Source organism: Rhinopithecus roxellana, chromosome 5 (genome assembly GCF_007565055.1).
Source record: "Rhinopithecus roxellana isolate Shanxi Qingling chromosome 5, ASM756505v1, whole genome shotgun sequence".
In the NCBI taxonomy this organism is placed as follows: Eukaryota; Metazoa; Chordata; class Mammalia; order Primates; family Cercopithecidae; genus Rhinopithecus; species Rhinopithecus roxellana.
In genome coordinates, this window is record NC_044553.1 from 34883898 (window position 1) to 34905361 (window position 21464).

Genomic DNA, 21464 nt, shown 5'->3' on the forward strand with positions numbered 1-21464 from the left:
CGGTAGTATTTTCTTCTATGACAAATAGTTATCCTTTTGGTGAAATCTGTTTAAAAATGCTAATCCAGGTTTGTTAGAGTTGGCCTCAGCCAGCAAGCCTGCAGGCCTGCCAGGCCGAGCAGCCATGTGTGACCCTGTTCCTTGAAAACAGCTTCACCCAGGGCTCAGGCATCTTGTGGAAGAAGGGTTTGCTACATCATGAAACCAAGGCAGTAGAGGGCAGAGCTAAGAGCAAGCGGCCTTGGAGTTTTCTTATTTGATATGAAAAAATTGGCAAAGCCTATTTCGGGGGGAGATCAGGGTTCAAAAAACAGTGGTCAGGAAACACTGGATAAGGCTAAATGTAGTGGTACAGAGAACTTTGATTCCTCCACCAGCCTCTTCATGTGGGATCAGATAGGAGAGCTGGTGTAAAAGCAAGCAGCCAGCGGTAAAGTGTTGAATATGAATGTGTGGGCTCATCATGGGCTGGCTGCTGAGTGGGGTCATCTTTGTGGCCAGAACTGCTGTCTGTTAGCTCAGTTCGATTGCATGGGCCTTGCTGGCCTGGAGGAAGCAGTGACAGAGGCAGACCCATGCTTATCCAACCTCAGTGCCCATAATAGAGAAAAATTAAAGTAACACCTGAAAAATAAAAAAAGAAAAACAAAAAATGGCTACACAGCCAGGCAAGAAGGAAATGAAGACAGGATGGCTCTGAGCTGTGTACTCTCCTTTTTTCCTTATTGTAGGTTAAACTATGTTCTATAGAATGCTGAACTTCCACAAACATCTAACCTAAATATCCCCTGTATTAGGAAAACAGTCAAATTTCATAAAAAAATGAATTAAAAGGGAGCCCAAAATACTATTTTATGAAACTGAAGGCAGCTTTTTGAGTATAATGAGTAGGGTGTCTATGTGTGCAAAGATTAAGAGTGAGGGCAGGTAGCACACTTTTATTTAAAGGATTCCTGGTTAGGGAGGTAAGGGTATGGCCAAGAATGGGATTCTCAAGACAAGAGAACCTAAATTACTGCACACAGTAAGGCAATAATAACAACAAGAACTTTCTGTCATGTGAAATGAGGTTTTCATTTCCTCTGTTCCAGTCTCAGTAACAGGGTAGGGAAGAGAAGAGTGGACAGGAGATTCAATGAGGAAAGCATAGGTCCCAGCAGTAAGATGAGGAAGCCAGGGTCCAAGGAAGGAGCTCTCAGGACAGGATGATGGGGATGTGCCAATAGTGAGAGCTCAGCAACTATGACGTTGCATAACTGCTGTGGTTTGAATGTGTGTTCCCCCAAATTCATGTGTTGAAATCTTAACCCCGCTGGGATGGTATTGGGAGGTGGTACCTTGGAGAGGTGATTAAATCATGGGGCAGAGTCCTGATGAATACAGTTAGTGCCCTTAGAAAAGAGACCCCAGAAAGCTCCCTTACCCCTTCCACCATGTGTGGTCTCAGCAAGAAGATGGCCGTCTACGAACTAGGAAGTGGATCCTCCCTAGACACCAAATCTGCCTTGATCTTGAATGCCCCGGCCTCCAGGATTGTGAGAGGTAAATATCTGTTGCGTATAAGCCCCTGAGTTTATGGTATTTTTGTTACAGCAGCCTGAACAGACTAAGACAACAAATGCTACAATCACTCTCCGGCTATCCTCACACCTTTTTAAAAAGAGCTTGAAGAGCCATTAAGTTTAGGATCCACCTGGTGATGAGGCTGCTTTGGGTACACTGTGCTCACACTGCAGGTCACAGGGACCCAGAGGCCAGAGAGGACTGAGAAAGTGAGCCAGGTTGGGAGAATGCTGTCAGGTGACACCAGGACACATGGGGACCATCTAGGAATTCTCAGAAATGTCCCCCAAAACAGTCAAAACCATGGTCATCAAAATGAGGAATGAGCTGAAGCTATCTCACTTTAATAGTTAAGCCAAAGTTAACCCAGAAGTCTGGGAATTGGGAAGACTGTGTCACATGGCCACAGACACTGCTCATATTGATGAAAAACATAGATACCATGTTGTTCTGTGAGCACAATGGTGCCCACGTGCACACCAGGATAGACAAACACCTAGTTTCAGAAATGCTGATTCGGCTGTCCCTACCGTCTTCCATAATTCCTGGTACACTTCCTCATCTCCCTGCCTCCTCTCCTATAATCTTCTCCTCACATCTCCCTGGCTGTGTAGCAATTAGCAAGCCAGGCGGTGCAGGTCCTGCAGCGCCTGGCAGCTACACTGTCAGTCAGCAGCTTTATGCCAGCCAAGGAGTGTGGGAGGCTGTGATGATTTATTGAATTTATTGTTTCTACTAATATGAGTAAACAGGCCAAACTACTTTTAAAAAACCAGAAGTGAAACTACTTCTCCTGGGGAATCATTAATATAAAATAAAATGATTGGTGGAGAGCTTTAATGTAATATCATGCTAAATGTATAATAGTACAAGGTTAAATTGCTTTCTGCTATCTGTTCTTTTTGTCTTACAGTCTAACACTCTGTATGATATTATCATTAAACCACATAAAATGTTACTTCCTCATTGTCCTGAGACTTGAGTAAATACTTTATTTTGGTTCTTTAAGTTGCTTTTTTTTTTTTGAGGGGGAGCGGGGGTGGGCGCTTATTTCTATTTTTAAAATTTATTATTACTGAATTAAATTTACATATAAATAATGAGCTTAGAAAAATATATTCACCCGTGAAACCACTACCCTAATCAAGACATAGAGTATCTCCATCATCCCAGAAAGTGGCCTTATGTTCCTTTCCAGTTACTCCTAACCAAAGCCATCCCCTGCAAGGTCACCACTGTTTCCATTTCAAAGGTTAGTTCAGTCTGTTGCCGAACTTCACATAAACAGGGGCATGCTGTGTGTAGTCTTTGGTGTCTGATTCCTTTGCCTCACAGGTTTTTAATATTCATTCATGTTGGTGTATGCCCCAATGATTTGTTCATCTTTATTGCTGAGTCCTATTCCATTATATACATGTAACACAATGTGTATATTCATCCTACTGTTGATGGACATTTGGGGAGTTTCCAGTTTGGAACTATTGTGATTAAAAGCTGCTATAAAGGTTCTTATGCAAGTGTTTTTGTAGGTATGTTTTCATTTGTCTTGGGTAGGAGTAGAATTGCAAGATCAAAGAGTAGACGTATGTTTAACATTAAAAGGAACTGCTAAACAGTTTTCCAAAGTACTCACAACGTTTTTCATTTCTACCAGCACAATAGGAGAGCTCTGGTTGTTCCACATCCTTGATGCCTTCTTTGATGTTAGCCATTCTAGTAGATATGGAATGACATTTTGTTGTTGATGTAGTTTGGATGTTTGTCCCCTCCAAATTTCATGTTGAAACATGATCCCTGGTGTTGGAGGTGAGGCTTAGCGGAGGTGTCTTGGTCATGGCGGCAGATCCTTCATGAATGGCTTGGTGCCCTACTGGTAGTAAAGAATGAGTTCTAACTCTATTAGCTAATGTGAGAGCTAGCTGGTTAAAAGAGTTTGGCATCTCCTCCCTCTCTTGCTCTCTCCCTCACCATGTGATACACCTGCCCCGCCTTCACCATCCACCATGATTGTAAGCTTCCTGAGACCTCACTAGAAGCAGATGCCAGCACCATGCTTTTTGTACAGTCTGCAGAACTGTGAGCCGAAATAAACCCCTTTTCTTTATAAATTACCTGGCTAGCCTCAGATGTTCTTTTACAGCAACACAAAATGGACTAACACAATTACAGACTTAATTTTTATTTCTCTTATGATGATGGTGATCCTATTTCCATGTGATTATTGGCCATTTGCATATTTTGTTTTGAGAAATCTCTATGCAAATATTTTTTCCATTTCATTATTGAGCTATTATCTTTTTACGTTATGGTTATTTATAGATGTATTTACACATTCTAGATAAAGTCCTACTATGTTCTCCAGTCTGTGGCTTACCTATTTATTTTCTTAACAGTACTTTTTAATAAGAATTTTTTAGTTTTGACAAAGCCTAGTTTATCAACTTTTTTCTTTTATATGTAGCATTTCTTCATTTCCTCTAGGCAATCTTCACTTACCTGTTTGAGTGGTTTTTCTGCTGAATCTTAAAAAAAAATTTAGAAAGTGTGCTCAATAATAAAAATGCCAGATTACCTATGATTTTAAAAATATCTCTTTATTTTTATTATTTTAATTTTAGTTGCCCAAATGCACTAGTGTGCTGGTAAACTGATTTCAGCTTGGGCAGGGGAAGCCCTGATTTATAGTATTTGTCAATTTCCATGGTGTGCATACTCCCACCATGGCTGATTTTAAACTGTGATTTAAAAACTGGCTTAAAAAATTCCTGAATATTTGACAGTTGGCTCTTATTAGCTATTATGAGCCCCTCCAGCACACCACTACAAATGCCACATGAAAACATGTGGCCAAAGATACACCCTTAGGGAAACATTGTTCCCAGGAACACTAGAAAGATGCCATGTTTTGAGAGACACTTTGGAGCAACAGTGACCATGACTGACCTCAGAGTCAGATCTGACTTCCAACTATGGTTCATATACACAGAAGTGCAGATCAGAGTGATGTGAAAGCCAAAAATTCAACACTGAAAATGATGAACCCACTGTCCTGGTAAATTAGTTTAAGAGTAGAGGGTCTGCTGATATTCCAATTACTGATAAGATGAAGAGGCAACTATCACCTGGAAATGCTAAAAGGAAACTGTATGGGAAACTGGAGGACCTCATAGGCTGGGGCAAGAGGATAGACACTGACACTATAGACAAAGTATAGACAAAGGGAGCAGAGTAGAGACCGACAGGGAATGACTCAGGAAGCCTCAGGACCCATGGATGTATCTTCTACTAGTAAGTTCACCTGGAGTAGGAACTGAACGTTAAACCACAAACGCCAGTGAGAAGGTAAGTGGATATGTATCATCCACCCCTGCTGTGGTGAGGGACATGCTGACGTTACATCACAAGAAAGGACCATGGGCTCAAAACACCTTTGAGTAATAAGGAAGAGTCTCATACATTACTTTCTTTTCATCAAAAAGATAAGAAAATTCATAGTAATCTCCTACCATGGTAGTAAAGAAAAAGAGGCATTTCACAGCAATCATTCTGCAACGAATTTTCATATTAGAATGGGGAAAGCCTAGAGATTTACAGCTGCATATGGTTCTCTGTAGCAGCAATAACAGAAACAGGGAGCAGGGAACATATTTTGAAAAGCCTGTATTCTTTCAAAACTAAGCTTTGACCAATTATAGACAGATTTGGAAGCATTTCCAGTTTAAATATATTAAAGTTATTTTATGAAATATACTATATGTGCATATATATACATATATTTATATTTAACTTAGTTTAAATCATAACAAAATGAATCCACTTATACTCACTAACGAGCTTACATAGTTGTCCCTCTGTATTCGTGGGTTCAGCATCTGCCTGCAGATACTGCAATCCGCAGATTACAAATATTTTTTAAAAAACAATTAAAAATAACAACACAAAATTCAAAATAACGCAAATTTAAAAATAGTACAAGAACTATTTTCGTAGCATTTACATTGTATTAGGTATTATAGGTAATCTAGAGATTATTTAAAGTATATGGGAGGATGCGCATAGGTTATGCAAGTTCTGTTCCATTTTATATAAGGGACTTGAGTATGGGGGATTTTGGTATCCACAAGAAATGAATCCTTCATGGAATACCAAGGAACAACTGTATAATAAAAATTCCCCAGTGCCAGTACTTGATATTCATCCCTTGATCCAGTTTCGCCACTTCCCTCCATTCATAGAGGAAACTTTTCTTCATTTCAGGCCCCAGTGGTTTTCCTAACTCTACTATCTGCTCAGTCATGAACTAAAAAGATGTTGTTTTATAATTTATCCCACAGTTTTATGTGTCCTATATTAAGAGATATTTCTTTCACACTAGTGTGGCAAATTTTTAGAAACAGGAAGTCCATATATTTTTAGAATCACTAAATAATAGGCTCGTAGGGGACCTGCTCATCAAGGTGCCCCCACCCACGTGCTCTTTCTCAGAGACGCTGCCCCACCCTCTCCAGCACAGCAAGCTGCAGAGCCTCAACCTCATCCACACCCCACTCCTGTTTACAGCTGATTACATGAAGCTTAGACACCTGAAACAAGCAGGGCTTGATAACGGGAAAATGGAGATCTAGGTAGCTCATCTTGGCTACTGGGTTTGAGAAGTTATGTAGAACTGGGACTGAGGGTACTGCTTTCTCTCCTATTTTCTGTCTTCTGCAGAGAGGAAGGATGAAGGGGAGGGACTTTCTAGTCTAACTCCCTCATGATTTCTAGTTGTACTTCTTGCTTATTGGTAATGTGTGCTGCTTTTTAATCTTTTCAATGACTGTATCTTTTTTACATTTTTGTTTGAAAAGTTTTAATGAGGTTCTGTTTCTTAGGAACTAAGTTTCTCTGATAAAGACAAGCTCATGTTGGCTTGAGGAGACAGAAAATGCTGATAGAAGCTACAGTAGCCCAATGTGAGAATAAATGAGAGTCTAGCCAGGAAAACATCAACATCTTCAAGCATTTCCAACAGATAGAATTTAATGCAGGGAGCTGGTAACCCATGTGATAAGGGAGCTGAGCACCAGTCAGAAGATGATGAGAAACCTAGAGTTTAGCAACAGCAGGAAGCCACTATCACACCTAGTCTAGAGGGACAAAGAGAGCAGGGGTTGTTACTGGAATCAAAGGTTTGTTGGGGGTTGGGGTTCTGGAACCACGAAGGGCCTGTCTGGTGAGAGATGGAACCAAGACAGAGGCATAGCTACTGCCAAAGAAACCATCCATGGCACAGTGTGAGGGGAGAAATACTTCTGGACTTCCTCCTTTCCCCATTCTGCAATTTTCCTGTTAGTGTCTTCCACTAGGTAAATTCAGCCAGAAGCCAATTGACCCTGAGTACAATAATGTGGAGAAGAGCAGAGGAAGGAAAGAAATGAATCTGAGGTCCAGGACTGGTACAGTGTAGATGCAAGGCATTCTTCTCTCTTTGTCAGCAGAGTGAAATAATCATGAATATCATGTATATGGAAACAACTTAAGTGGCCAACGATAGGTAAATGGTTAATTGGTTATAAAATATTATGTGGCTTTTAAAAATAATATTTAAAAGAATCTGCAATTATATGAGAAAACGTTAAAAGTTGAAGGTTACGTAAAAATTTAGAAAAATATTACATATAATTTCAGCTACTTAAATTATATGTAGAAAACAACTGCCAAGTATGTATATCAAAAGTTAAATATTGTTCTATTTTAAGATAATGGATCTTTGTATTTTCTTATTTATAAATATTTTTTGTATTGGGAAAATTATCAACATTGAGCATCTATTACTATTATAACTGGAAAAGATTATCTTTATCACCACTTGGAATATGGAATCCACCGGGGAAATGAACACAGCTCCCAGGAAGTTTATCTGCCATTTGGTGACATGACTATTAGAAATGATAGTCATGATGCTCTCATCTTCCTATAGTATTTTGCATTTTATGAAACACTTGAACTATTTTTTCTTTATAATCTCATGAACTAGCTTTTCCTGTCTTGCAGAGAAAGAAATAGAAATGTTACAAGATAAGACTAGTACTAAAAGTGAGAGCCAAATTCGGAGCCTTGGTGTCCCTTGCCAAAGCACCCTGGGAGTCAGTACTCTTCTCCAACTACTTCAGAGTTTCCTCTTTCAAGACACATGGTAGGAATATACTTTTCTACTTCCTGGGAAGTGTGCTCATGTGATGTGCCTTGGGCAATGAAATAGCAGCATAAATAATATGTTTTACTTTCTGGTAGAAACTTTAAAAGCTGGCGTACAATTAGTGACAGTCTCTTTCTACAATCATGGTCATTGTGGGAACACATCTAGAATGAAGCCTCCATAAGCCTACTAGGCCTTTGAGAATCCCATCTATTCACCTGCTTTGGGCAATAATATAGCACGAACAAAAAATAAGCTCCATTGGGCTAAGACACTGAGATTTCAGGGATGTTTGTAAAGCCTAACCTAACCCATTTTGATCAAAACAGAATTTATTTTCTTCACAGCACTAAAATGTGTATCTGATATTTCTATTCATATCCAAAGATAATTGAGTAGTGACTACTTGTATAAACAGTCCATATACTGTACAAAAAATAAAAATATCAGAGCAGAATAGTCAAAGATATATGTTTTATTTGTCTAGAATAACTTTATAAGTGATACAGAAGTAATTGTGTAAACTCAAAAAGAGATGGAAACAACAAATGTGGTTTGGAAAAAATCTCCCAGGCACTACTTTTTTGCTTTCTCTTCCTCTTCTCTTCTTTAAAAAATGTAAATTGGTTTCCTTCCTTCCTGTATCAAAAAGCCATTAAGGCAGACCCAAATATGTAAGTGATCTGAAGTAAGCAGGCTCAAGCAGGGGTTGGGCTTGCAAGCAAGGAGGGGGCAGCCAGGTGGGGTCAAGAGATTGATTACATACCAGGAGACTTAGGTAGTGGGAACACTAGGTGACAGCTTTCTCACTGTCAAGCAAGAGAAGTACAAATATGAAAAGGAGAAAATTTAAAATAGACCCTGTGGTATTGGATTGGAATTGGAAGTAGCAATGATTTTCACTGCAGTTGAAAAGTAAAGAATGAAAGAATGAATACTATCTACATAGACACACACACACACACACACACACACACACACGACTGATCCTCAGGTATCAGGGGAAGAACAGGATATGTCTCAAAGTGAGTCTGGAAAACTTTTTGGGACAGAAAATAAGGAAATGGTCAAAGAACGATGAGGAAATGCCCAGAGTTCACATACATAGGGTCTTTTATTGACCAAACTTGGGCAACTTGAGCATCAAAATAAATAATAAGAATTGTTTATAATCCATTGAATTAACTAGAAAGCCAAGAGTCTAGACTGATATGAATAAATGAATAAATTCATCAGTGAAAAGGGAAAATCCTTCCTTATGACAGGAAGCCGGCTAACAAATGTAGAAGGAATGACAGTATTGGAAAATAACCATTTAGCAACCATCACAATAATCATTAATTTGGACAAGAAACATATTGATGAGTGCAAAAACATGTGGTTATTGACTTCAAACTATACTACAAGGCTACAGTAACCAAAACAGCATGGTATTAGTACAGAAACAGACATATAGACAAATGGAACAGAACAGAGAACACAGAAATAAGCCCTCACATCTACAACCATCTAATATTTGACAAACCTGACAAAAACAAGCAACGAGGAAAGCATTCCCTATTTAATAAATGGTACTGGGAGAACTGTCTAGCAATATGTAGAGAATTGAAACTGGATCCATTCCTTACACCTTATACAAACGTTAACTCAAGATGGATTAAAGCCTTAAATGTAAAACCCAGAGCTATAAAAACCTTAGAGAATATCTAGGCAATACCGTTCAGGACATAGGCACAGGCAAAGATTTCATGACAACAACATCAAAAACAATGGCAACAAAATCAAAAATTGACAAATGGGATCAAATTAAACTAAACAGCTTCTGCAGAGCAAAGGAAACTATCAGAGCAAACAGACAACCTACAGAATGGGAGAAAATTTTTGCAAACTATCCATCTGACAAAGGTCTAGTATTTAGAGTTTACGAATAACTTAAACAAATTTACAAGAAAAAAACAAACAACCCCATGAAAAAGTGGGCAAAGGACATGAACAGACACTTCTCAAAAGAAGACATTTGTACAGCCAACAAACATATGAAAAAAGCTCAACATCACTGATCATTAGAAAAATGCCATCTCACACCAATCAGAATGATGATTATGAAAAAGTCAAGAAATCACAAGTGGTGAGGCTATGGAGAGATAGGAATGCTTTTACACTATTGGTGGGAACATAAATTAGTTCAACCATTGTGGAAGACAGTCTGGTGATCCCTCAAAGACGTAGGAGCAGAAATACCATTTGACCCAGCAATCACATTCCTAGGCGTATACCCAAAGGAATATAAATCATTCTACTGTAAAGATTGATGAGCATGTATGTTCACTGCAGCACTCTTCACAATAGCAAAGACATAAAATCAACCTAAATGCCTATCAATGATAGACTGGATAAAGAAAATATGGTACATACACATCATGGAATACTATGCAGCCATAAAAAGAAACAATATCATGACCTTTGCAGGGACATGGATGGAGTTGGAAGCCATTATCCTCAGTAAACTAATGCAAGAAAGGAAACCAAACACTTCACGTTCTCACTCATAAGTGGGGCCTGAACAATGAGAACACATGGACACAGGAAGGGGAATAACACACACTGAGGCCTGTTGGGAAGTGGCGGGGAAAGGGAGAACATCAGGAAAAATAGCTAATGCATGCTGGGCTTAATACTTAGGTGATGGGTTGATAGGTACACCACCATGGCAAACGTTTACCCATGTAACAAACCTGCACATCCTGCACACATACCTCAGAACTTAAAATAAAAATAAAATAAAATAAACCTTGGCTGGGAACTAAAAAAAAAAAAAAAAAAAAAAAAAAAAAACAAAGAAACATGGGTAAAAGCTAAATGAGGAATGGGATTTTTACATTGTGTCAAAGTACAACCCATATTATATTTATTAATAACAAAGAAAGAGTAATTTTACAGTGAAGAAATCTGGCAGGCACCATTTCAATCGAGTGATCAACCTTAACACCACCAGTAACATGACAGATATTGTGTGCCACTTGAGAGAATGCATTGCAAAGATCACAGCATTTGTGGTATTTCCTCCATAAAACATGTCATTGATGTCTAATCATGAGGAAAATTCGGAAAATTCAAATTGAAGAACATTCAACAAAATGACTAGTCTACAATCTTCAAAAATGTCAGGGTCATGGAGGTCAGAGAAGACTAAGGAACAAGAGCATATGGGAGGTTTTTCTACTCTTCTTGCAAGTTTTCTCTAATTTGGAACTGTCAAAATAAAGTATTAAACAAATCTCTTAGCACGGCACAATAGGTTCACAACAGCCACTAGAGGAGGGTGGGTCCAGTGGAGCAGATGGGGGCCCTGTGCCGGAAGAGAGGCCTTGAGGCATCGTCAGCATTTCTCACAGTATCACCCAACAAAATCAACCCTCTTGTGAACTTCCACTGTTCCATTGCAGTAAGTGGGTCATGGGCACCAACAGTCTTGCTGACTGGGTAAAGATGCTTTCCAATTTCTGCAAGTTCCCCATTTGGAAGAGTCAGATAAGATAAGGGAATTCAGTGAGTACAGGCCAGGAAAGCAAGAGGAGAAGGGCACAGCAGGCGAATGAACCAGGGTCCAAGAGAAGCTGCAACCCAAACCTCTAAGCAGACAGCAGCTCTAGTGAGAAAAGCAGGAGCACAGAGGACTCGTCAGTGGGTAGTGTAAGAGCTTGCACCTGGGGATCCCTGCAAAGGAAAAGAAGGACAAGGTAGGGGCTGGGAGGCCACCACCAGATAGCCAGGGTACAAAACTGGGGGAAAGGAGGCCAGATCAGAGAACCAAAGCGAAAATATGTAAAAACGAAAGACAGAAAGTAAAAATATATCAAGCTGATAAGAAGCAAAAGGTCAGCAGGGCCTCAGAGATAGGTGGATTATTTATTGGTGTTAGAAAGTGAGATTACAGAAAACTGAAATAAATTCTGTGCCTGAGAGTTTATGGGAAAGGCTGGCAGATGGGAGACAGAAATATAAATTCCAGGAAGAAAAAAAAAAAGCACAGCTAGAAAAAGCAAGGGAGTGCACATGTTGATAATATAAAGATTATACTACCTGGAATGTGATAAAGCATCAAATTTGGAGAAATCATAGCTTAGTGTTCAAAATTGGCAGGGAAAAAATAGCGACACTTCTCTTTAAAATTGCATCCTAAAGACAAGAAGCTGTTCTTACTCTGTACAGAGATGAACATGCTGTGCTCAAAACATCATTCGGGAATCAGAGGAAGTAAGAAGAAAGAGGGAAAGCCTCATCTGACATTCCTAGTCGGGAACCTCAGTCTTCTGATCTGACTGGTGGGAAGACACACAGAATTTACCTCCACAGCCTGAGGGCATTCATCTTAGCATCCCTAGTACCTGATACAAGAGCCAGTCACACAGCAGTTGCTCAATACGTTTTTTGTCACTATCTGAAGATTGAAAGTTTTCCCCAAAGGATAAAAGCAAATAAAGAAAAAAGGGAAGAGTCTATTATTAGTTGAGATCTCTGGGAGAGTACCAGGAATAAATAATTATGGAGTAAACAGTTACATTAAGGCTACCTTTTAGGATTTCATTTTAAAACATTTTGAAACAAACTTGCAAAGATTTTAATCAGCAATTTACCACCATAAATGGTTCCTGTAAAACTCCTAGAAGAAACCAATAAACGTACCCAGAACAACTCCTATACCTTCTTCTGTGAAATGCATTTCCCTGGTCTCTTTCCCCCTCCACTCACTCGAGTCAGGTGGGCCTAGCTAAGGCTGGAAGTCATACCACCGGGATATCCAGATGTAGCATCGCTAGTGGTAGCCCACCTGCAACTGCTCAGCCTGCTCCAAAGACTCCTGCAGACAGTTGCCCTTCACACGGACTGCCCTCTGTAGTCCCTGCCTAAGCAAGAGTCTGGCTGCAGAACAGGTCCAGCCACAGTGCCCAGGCAGCGGATTGCTTGAGCGGTAGTGTCCCTAGAGAGAAACATTCAACCAGTGAGAATGGAAGATGATGGCTTAATAGCCCAGTGTCCACATCCTCCGCTGGGGGCAATTCTGAGATGTACTTCTCACAGACTCAGAGGGTCCTCAGCATGGTTGAGCTGTGGATGCCAATGTCATTACCAAATTCTGTACTGATCCTCTTCCTGCCTCACCGCTCCACTGCTTCACAGTGTTCTCTGGGACAATGCTCCCAAATTAACGACTTGCATTCAAACCCTTATATCATAATCTGCTTTGGGGGAGAACCAAACTAAGACATCAAGGATGAGAATGTAACCTAAACAAGGGCAATCACAGTCCTGCCTTGAATGTTTTCAGATTGGAGCTAAGGGAATAAAGCCTCTTTTTGTTGGAGAATCCGGGAAAATGACAATAGTTGCTGGTGATAATCAGGGTTCCAGTTTGGCAGAGAAAGCTGGTGTATTAGTCCATTTTCATACTGCTGTAAAGAACTACCTGAGACTGGGTAATTTATAAAGGAAAGAGGTTTAATTGGCTCAGAGTTCCACATGGCTGGGGAGGTCCCAGGAAGCTTACAATCATGACAGAAGGGGAAGCAGGCATGTCTTACATGGCAGCAAGCAAGAGAAAGAGAGCATGTAAAGGAGGAACTGTCAAACACATAAAACCATCAGACTTTGTGAGAACTCACTATCACAAGAACAGCATGGGGGAAACCACCCCCATAGTCCAATTACCTCCCACCAGGTCCCTCCCTCGACACAAGGGAATTATGGGGATTACAATTCAAGATGAGGTTTGGGTGGGGACACAGAGCCAAACCATATCAGCTGGTAGGGGTGAATGAATTCATATGCCCACCCAGGTGTATTACATTGTACATTCTCAGCAAGGTCAGTAGGATGTGAGGGGTTACTTCCCCTATTTCTCTAAGTTTCACTAGAGACCCCAGGGCTCAATTTTAATAAAACAGATGTCAGAGACCCTCCCGCAACCCCATTTTATTGAGTTCCTCAGCTCAGGAGATTTAAAACATATTTTGCCAAATATAAGTTGTATAGGGAAGAAGGCGAATAATGCATTGAGGGTTCCAAAAGTTGTAGTGCTTCAATGAGCCACCACTGCACACCCACTAGAGCAACTCAAGTTAAAGTGCTGGTGATGATGTGCAGCATCTGGGACTCCTAAACACTGACGGAAGGGATATGAAACAGTACGACCACTTTGGAAAACAGTTCAGCAATTTCTTAAGATGTTAACTATATAGGCATCATACAACCCAACCATTCCATCTCTAGGTATTTATCCGGAAGAAATGAAAGCATATGTTCACACAAAGACTCGTATGTGAATTCTGACAGCAGCTTTATATGTAATAACCTCAACCTGGAAGCAACCTAAATGTAAGTGTGGTACACCCATCATCCGTACAATGGAATACCACTCAGCAGTAGAAAGGGACAGACTTTCCAAACACAAAATAACCTGGATGAATCTCGAAATAATTATTCTAAATGAAAGAAGACAAGTCAACCCTCCCACCCCCCGAAAAACAGAAAAGCAAACCAGACCGATTCCATTTACACAAAAATCTAGGAAACACAAAGTGAGGAAGCAGATCAGTGGTTGCCTGAGGACAGGGGTCAGGGAGGCATGGAGCACAGAGTGGCATGAGAAAACCTTTGGTGTGATGGATATGTCGTTATCATGATTGTAGTTTTGGTCATGCATGTTTGTGTATGATAAATCCATCAAATTATACATCTTAAGTATGTGCAGTTGTTTTGTACATCATTATGCTTCAATGAAGCTGTAAAAGTGCTAGTACAGATATTTTGAGAGACAGTTTATGTGCCATATATTCCCTCATAACCTCCCCTCTGAGGACAGAGGTACACCCCCCTCTTTTTCAGCCAAGTGAGAAGGGCTTGAAAGGACCCACTCAGAAAGTCTGATATACGTCCTCTGGAATTTGAGAGATGAAGAAGATGGCACCTAATCTACACCTAAAAAAATTCTTAGGCTCCATCAGCTTAAGGGGGCAGAAGAAAGCGAGAAGAGGCCTGCATAGGAGATGCATGTGTCTCCACCAAAGGTGGGTAAATGAGTATTTCTTGTGGTCCAGATAAGGACTCTAGAGAAAGGAGCTAGACTAGGTCATCTTGCAGGAACTATACAGATAAATACTGTAGGGCAACATAACCCAATAGGCTCTGTATGCTATCTACCCCTAACAATTTTGAGGCCTTGAGGCCCACAGTATATAACTCTAAACATTAAAAATCGGGCCTGGCACAGTGGCTCATGCCTGTAATCCCAGCACTTTGGGAGGCCAAGGCAGGAAGATTGCCTGAGCCCAGGAGTTCAAGACCAGCCTGGGCAATATGGTGAGATCCCATCTCTATATAAAAAAATAATAATAATAACATTTATACATCAAGCTAATTAACATAAGTAAAATGGGTTCCATCCCCTTATCTTGACAGATATGCCTTCATCAGTATCTTGAAGTCTAGGTTTGTATTTAGACTCTTCAGTCATCACTGTATCCTATACTAGAAAGTGATGTGCAGAGAGCCCAAGCTCTTCATTTTTGGTCTCTTGGCCATGATGAAGAACCATGTAGTTCTTCTCCTCTTCTCCCCCAACTGACTCCATCCCTCATTATGACAGCCTTGTAGGCACACTTGTAGCTACCCCCACTGCATGTCTAAGCTCCATTCCATGCCCACAAACAGCCACCCACTGGATCAGCAGAATGGACACCAGAAGCAGTCTGCCTTCGGGAGGAGGGACACAGGGAGAGGCTTGCTCAAGCCTTAGAAGCAGGTTCAGGGACACTGGGCAGCAGATTGGGTTCCAGGAGCATGGTCTGAAAGTGAGGAGAGTATTAGACCATGTACCATGTGCCCCCGGCTCCACCAACTCCTTGCCCCAGTTCCTGGCTCTGCTCAGGAGTGGACGGTGTGGCCTGGACTCCTGAAAGCCTTGGGTTGATGGGGTGCTGTCAGTGTCCAGTGGGAGACAGCACTTCAGGGAATTGCAGTCAGAGACCTGATGGGAAAAGTACCTGAGGAAACCACAGACATATCCTACAAGCAAAAGAATCAGAACATTCACATTGGCCACACTCAGAAAATACAAACCCTAGGGACCAAGGGCATGGTGCACTTTTTCCTGTTACACTCTTTACTCCTTGGGCTCAGTCCTTTCAAGGAGGAGGATGGGGAAGAGGAAGACAAAAAGAACTGCATGCCCTCCCTGCCCTTGTACGTGTTTCAGCTCGAGATGGGGAAACATTTTAATTTGGATGAAAGTTTAGAGTTTTGTTATTAGGCTGAGCTGGACGTTTTATTACCTGAAAGGAATTGCAAAAGCTCTGGATCCTGCAGAAGATTTGACTAGAGGGGATAACTGTCAACAGAGCGGTTTTGCAAGAGAGTGATGAAGAAGAATAAAGCTTCTTCCTACTTCATCTGTACTGAGTTCAGCCTATTCTATGTATTTACATTTATCTGGGAGGGGGAGATACCTGATGATGATCAGGTCCCTGCATCCAACTGTCCCTCTCTGTTTTGCCTGAAGTAGAGTTGGGGTTTGATCTCTTTTATTCAAAAGGATTATGTGAAACCCAATCTGTCTGGCTGAAGCAGGCTATAAATCTGCGGGTCTCGTACCCATTTCTAGCCAGTCTTAAGAGAGTACTTTATGAATTTTCAAATAGACTCTGACTACAGAGAAGAAAATAAATGATTTTGTAGAGAAAGATTTTTTTTTTCCTTTTTGTAAAGGCAAAATAGAAAGCTATGCCCTTCTGATAAAAAAGACTTTCAGGGAAGGCTCAAATTTAGGAAAGACAGAATCTTGACAGTCATGGAGAAGAGTTGACCATCCTGAGCAGCAAGAAGGCTGTCAGGGCTATCAATTAGACTACCTTGTTGATGGGGGAACACTGGAAATTGAGGTTAAATGACTACACGGAACTAGAGATCAGATTGTCCTAAAGTCACAAAGCCATCGTCATAGCATGATAAGCGAATGATTCAAAGAAAATGATTCAGGATGAATCTGAAAGATACATTGTATTATCATCTGAGGTTAAGAACATACTAGACTATAGCTAACAATAAAGGGCACAGGATTATAGGCTACATGTGTCTTTCCTTAAAAACTGTTTTCCAAGTGAAACAAAATCAGCCTCTTCTTTCTCAGTGATTTGACAGGGGAGTTAAACCAAATCTGGAGAACCATGCTGGCATATACTGATTACAAAACTTCTAGAAACGCAGGACTCAAATAAATGGTGACAAGAAAAGCCACTGTGAGAACAAGTTTCATTAAAAACCTAAAATATTAATTGAATTTCATTCAGTAAAGTGGAGAGCTCTCAACATGAATGAATCAATAGAGAACCCAATCTTCCCTTTCTCTTTCAGAGCAGAATTCGCTCCTTAGACTGGACTGGCTTTGTTGTCCTAAAATACAGCTCTGGCCAAAAGACTAGATGGAAGCTCTGCGCAGATGGTGCCTCAGCCTGCTCTGAAGTTCTGAGGTGGACTGACTCCTTGGGGAGCCATGGATGGAAGGGAGATGAGAAAAGACATCAGAGAAGCCAAAATCCTTTGCAGGATCACATGGTGGCCCTCCAGGAAAATCCTTTATTAGACAGGATCACGAGACACTAAGGTGGAAGGAATTCCCTCCTGCATCTCTGTTCTCAACAAGCAGTTACTGAGCAAAGCACTATTCTTGGTGCTCAGGCACTGTTCCAATCTTTGAACGCTAAGCAGATGTCATTGTGACTGATGAAGTGCGTCGCTGAATCACAGTGAGAAGAGGAAGGCAGACAGTGAAGGCTAAGATGAAGACAGAGCAATGGCTTTTCTCTGCTAAGAAATTTAAAAATTAAAGTTGGAGTGTTGGTGTGCATGAATAGCGTTTGCTTTGCAATCAGCATTGATTAGAGAAGGACCTTCTTTGCATTTGGAGGCCATTTTTTTTGGTGGCCTTTCATTTTGGGTAGCTTACTGACTGCAACACATGGGTAATGCACTAGATAAACTTTTGAAGTTACTCCAGATTTAAAATTCTGTGTGCTTATGTTTTCTATTGTGCCTTATTTTTAGAATGTTTCTAATCTGACATAGGTCTGTTTAACTGCATTAAGCAACTTGAGGACCAAACAATAAATGAATCACAGCCTCTGATTTTAAAGGAGTCATAGATGGAGGTAAAACAAGTGCCCAAATGATATCCCATTTTTAAATTGCTTTCAAAAAAAAGTAAAAATGAAGCACAACAGAAAACTACTCCAGACAGGTAATCACAAAAGTTGTGGTAGAATGATTGCAAACATTTTTCCAAGTTTTTATTCATTTCTCCCCACCCTTTGTGATGTAACTTTGCAGTTTCTCCCATAGAACAGTTTCTCCCTAAGCCTTGAGTTGGCCTTGTGACTTGCTTTGGGCCACAGAATGCAGCAGAAGTGATGGTGTGCCACCTGTCAGCCTGAGCCTCAAGGAAATGGCAAGGCCATTCCTTCTTTCACAAACCTGTCTCCGCCATGAGACCGATCCTAAGTTAACCCGCTACAGGATGAGAGGTCATGTGAAAAAAGCATAGTTGTCCCAGCTAAGGCCATCCTAGGCCACCTCACAGACAACCAACCCCTTACATGTGAGAGAGCCAAACCAAGATCAAGAGACCTTCCTGCCATCACACAGCTGTCTTCAGATCCATGGGTGAAACCAACTGAGACCATAAGAACCATGCAGTTACCTTGTAGGCAAAAAATAAATAAATAAATGTTCATTGCTGTATGTTACTAAAACTTGGTTATTTGTTATGCAGCTTTATTGTGACAATTGATAACCGATACCCAAGACTTGATGGGACAAGCGTCTTTCAGCAAAGCCATGAAGAATGAGGAGGATTGTATCAGGGAGTTTAAATAGAGGTCCAGGCCAAAGGAATAACATCAATAATACCATGGAGTGAGAAAGCTGAAGGTATTTTCACAGAATGGCAACAACCCAGTTTAATGAAAAGAGTTCAGTCCTATCATCGTATCAAGTAGAAGAACTGATCCAGAGAGTGGTCATTCTCTAGATAAGCTGCTCTGTTGAAAGAGGGTTCGTTCTGACACTGGGCCCCCTAAGTGCCGGGGCTATGGAGATACAGATGGCACTCCTCACTGGGCTGGGCCAGCAAGGTGCACGAAATGGAGAGTCAAATCTTGTAATTGCTCCTGTTTTAACACATGCATCTGAGCAGGGCAAGAAAGGAAATAGTTTCCTGAAATGAAAGTAACATGATTGGATGGTGGAACAGAAAACTGGAACAAGTGAATACAGGTGTTTTAGCTGAGACCAATTTTTTATTTCACTGAAATTTAGAAGCACTCAAATCAGATTTTTGTATCGGCTTGTTGTTCTGCCAAGAAATTAAATCTAGGAACTTGCAGGTGTTACTGAGGTGCTATCAAGTTGGACTGCCTCAAAAATCTTTGGGGAAGTAGGTGGCATATGAATAATCGATACATAGCTAATCCCTTTTTAGAGAAACTGGAAGGAAAACAAAAACACAGTGTTGACTTCCTCATATTGATTGTTTGCTTTTACTTTACGTTCCCCCTTCCCATTTCCTGTTATTGCCAGGATGCTAGGTGACCTTTCTGTGTTTAATTACTCAAAAGAAACACACAAGAAATGAATGCCAGGGGAAAAGAGCGTTCTCTATCCCTGAATGTCTTGACAGAATAACCACCCCCATGCTCTTTCTTCTCTGTGTAGGATAAGCGATGCTTGTTTGAAATAAACAGAAAATCAAATGGAGAAAGCATATGACTGTAAGGCCAGAGAAAGCGGAGTACAGTGGGGGACAGCTAAGCACAAACATGTTTCTCCAAGTAAAAGGCTCTGTTTCATTCTTTGGAATACAGTGGTTCCTAAATGGCACATTCCTGGGAATTCTTAAAACAGAATTCTCTTAGAACTCAGACACTTCCATCGGGGACTCTGAATAATTAGATCCGGTTATCTTGCCCAACTGTATGGCTATTCCCAACCTGGCTATTGCATAGACAGAACCTCTGATATAAACAATGCTGAAGAGAAAAAGAAAGATGCTTCATAGGTATTGCTACTCAGTCAAGTGTCACACACCACTCTCTCCAACAAGCACAGAGGAAGTAATATTAACGTCTTCCTTCATTATTTTATTTGTACCCAATGCCTTTGGTGCCTAATAAAAGCTACTTTATTGCCCTGGATTGTTTTCTGATTTAGTGACTATTTTATTTCACTCTTATGAGGCTTGATAAGAGGTGCAGGGAGTGACGCAGGAGAACTTCAATTTGAATTATAAGATTTCTCATTTGCAGTTTGGGAACCGAGACAGAACAACTCAACTCAATTTCACAGCCCTCGAACCAGAGTCTGCACTGACAAGGAGGCATTTCAGAGGCCTTGAGGGGGTGCATGCCAGGGGTCACCATCCAAATCTATAGAGAAACAACTTGGAAATTAAAACCTTTTACTGAGAGTTAAGAGAACAAAACGGTGTGGGAGGGGATGAAGTGGCAAAGAAAGGAATTATGTCTGTGTTAGGGACTCTAATACTTGAGATATTCATCCCTATTATGCCATCTTTCTAAGAGCAGAGGGTATGAAAGGGCACACTTAATTGTGTATGCTTAATTAGCCACCTCAGTGCTGTAAGTTGAATGCTTGCATCTCCCCAAAATTCGTGTGTTGAAATCCTAAGCCCAAGGTGACAGTAGTAGGAGGTGGGGTCTTTGTAAAGGTGCTTAGAGCAAGAAGGCAGGGCCCTCATGATTGGGGTTAGTGCTCTCACAAAAGGGATCCCAGAGAGCTCCCTCACCCCTTCCACCATGTTTGAGCAAGGACTGCGCAAGGAGACTGCCATCTAGGAACTAAGAAGCAGGCCCTCCCTAGACACCAAATCTGCCTTGATCTTGGTCTTAGTCCATTCAGGCTGCTATAATAGAATATCATAGACTATTTATAAGCTCCCCAGTCTATGATATTCTATTATAGCAGCCTGAATGGACTAAGACTACTCAGTGACTAACCCAGATTTATGAACTTCACCAAATGGACACCAGTCACAGCGTGGCTCCCCAGGCCACATTCTGTTAAACTCAGACCTAAACACCTAGTTGAACTACTTCACATTACTTTCCCTCTGCCTTAGCAGATTATCAGTCGAGCTAAAGGAAATGAACATCCTCATCTTTCCCGCACTGGATATTTTCTCTGGGGGTACCAGCCACTGGAGGAATGATGACCATAGAGTTTCTTGATTAAACTCATGATCTCAGCTCTTCTGGTCACAAGACCTAAAAGTCGCATCTTTAAGTGCTAGCCTGAGAATGACGCACATGTCAAGATTGCTCAGGAAATGTGACTTTCTTATCTTGCTCACAAAAAAGGCATTGTTGTTAAGGCCAGTCAACAAAATTGATTTCAAGGGCTGAGATAGTGATTTTTCACCTGTGCCGAGAGAGCAAGTACTTTTTTCCCTGTCTTTTTTTGACAGACAATCATTTAACTCTGCCTATAGAAGTCAGTGTCCCAGCAACCTCCTTTGGACATGTTAGAAATGGTGTTGAGAATAGACTTCATAGTTTCTACCTTCTGCTTATCACCTCCCCAACAAACGCCCCCTTGTCTCCAATTTCTACGTACAAGAGTATCAGTTTTCATGTCTCAGCTTGAGATCCTTGAT

At 40.8% G+C, this 21464-nt stretch overlaps 1 long non-coding RNA gene across 1 annotated transcript in view; it reads right to left on the reverse strand.

The window, feature by feature from the left end:
- LOC104657951 overlaps positions 1-21464 on the reverse strand; it is a 208348-nt gene that overhangs the window by 18234 nt on the left and 168650 nt on the right. Inside the window, exon 3 of the long non-coding RNA XR_747365.1 lies at positions 5403-5448. This is a non-coding gene — a long non-coding RNA (uncharacterized LOC104657951). The remainder of the gene's footprint in view (positions 1-5402; positions 5449-21464) is intronic.